This window comes from Etheostoma spectabile, chromosome 22 (assembly GCF_008692095.1).
Source record: "Etheostoma spectabile isolate EspeVRDwgs_2016 chromosome 22, UIUC_Espe_1.0, whole genome shotgun sequence".
NCBI classification, from domain to species: Eukaryota; Metazoa; Chordata; class Actinopteri; order Perciformes; family Percidae; genus Etheostoma; species Etheostoma spectabile.
In genome coordinates, this window is record NC_045754.1 from 16712729 (window position 1) to 16714068 (window position 1340).

Genomic DNA, 1340 nt, shown 5'->3' on the forward strand with positions numbered 1-1340 from the left:
TGTGTGTGTGTGTGTGTGTGTGTGTGTGTGTGTGTGTGTGTGTGTGTGAATAAGCGGTAGGGATAGTGGTGAGTTAGACATGCACCGAATCAGAGGTAGAGAAAAGAAATGACAGAAAAATAAAGAGGGACAAGCATGGCGACACATGAGATAGGAAAAAATAGGATAGAAAAAATAGGCAGATATAAAGAGAGACAGAGAAAAAAGAGTGCGAGCAAAAGGGATGCCTCTGTATTTTGTTAATCTCCATGGAACACATTGCTGGTCGTCAGCTATAAAATAATGAGATGTAGTGTCCCCTCTCTTGCTCCGTGTTTGGCAGCGATCCCACAGACACAGGACAAGGAAGACATTGACAGTGGGCATTTGTTCATTACATGGCAAAACAAATGTTATGGCCTCCCTCTGAAAACACAGAGCTAAATTAAAGATTAGGAAGGAGTAGAGAAGGAGGAGACCCGGTGAATATGAAGATGAGTCAGCAGGGCCTTGGGTGACATGGCAGGAGATTAAGTGAAAAGATGTGCACACACTCATACATACACACAGGCTTAGAAAGCTATGAGTGACAGGGAAAGAGAGATGTGCAGTGTCAGTCCAGTGGAGCTAACGTAGTATCATAACGCATTAGCTCTCAATCGATGGCAAGTCGCGTGCAAAGCATTTTCCAGTAGAAGAAGGGGGATGAGTGCAGTGCTTTAAGACTCCAACTCAGACTCTGTGTATCCATCCACCATCAAGTTAACACGGTCAAAATCCCACAAGCCTTCAGATCAGGTCAGAAATTGATGCATGTGAGGCACACAGCCATCTCCATGGGAAGTGCAAGTGCATACAGTAGCATGTAGCCATGATGTATTTTATGTTGCAGTGTGTCTACTTCTTGTCAAACAAGTCCAATAAAGCTGACAAAGGGAAACACATTTTTAAAATGAATCACAACAAATGGTCAATCAGAAATACACAAGACAAATCTGTTATCCTGACCCTCTTTTATGGAACAGCCTATACGGGAAAGGATGGAGCATGCACTCTTGGGGATGAACACGAGACACTTCCTGTACTATACTCTGGCTGATGATAGCAGTAGGGGTTTGCCTCGTTATCCTGGTTTTGAGCATGAATGTGGTAAAGAGGCTATTGCATTTTGTGCAACCGTGTCCTCCTTTTCAACAGCGTGGTTAACTGACTGGCCTGTTTGCCTCCTTGCTCAGGAAAAGGTAGGCTGTCTCCTGTCACACTCGCACAGATGGAGAAGACAACCCGAAAGAGAGAGTCAGAATAAGGGAGTGAGAAAAAGAGATAAAGGAGAGAGAGAGAGAGAGAGTGAGCGAGAGAGA

At 44.3% G+C, this 1340-nt stretch overlaps 1 protein-coding gene across 1 annotated transcript in view; it reads right to left on the reverse strand.

The window, feature by feature from the left end:
* The window catches only part of ctnnd2a (catenin (cadherin-associated protein), delta 2a), a 147969-nt gene that overhangs the window by 128377 nt on the left and 18252 nt on the right, over positions 1 to 1340 (reverse strand).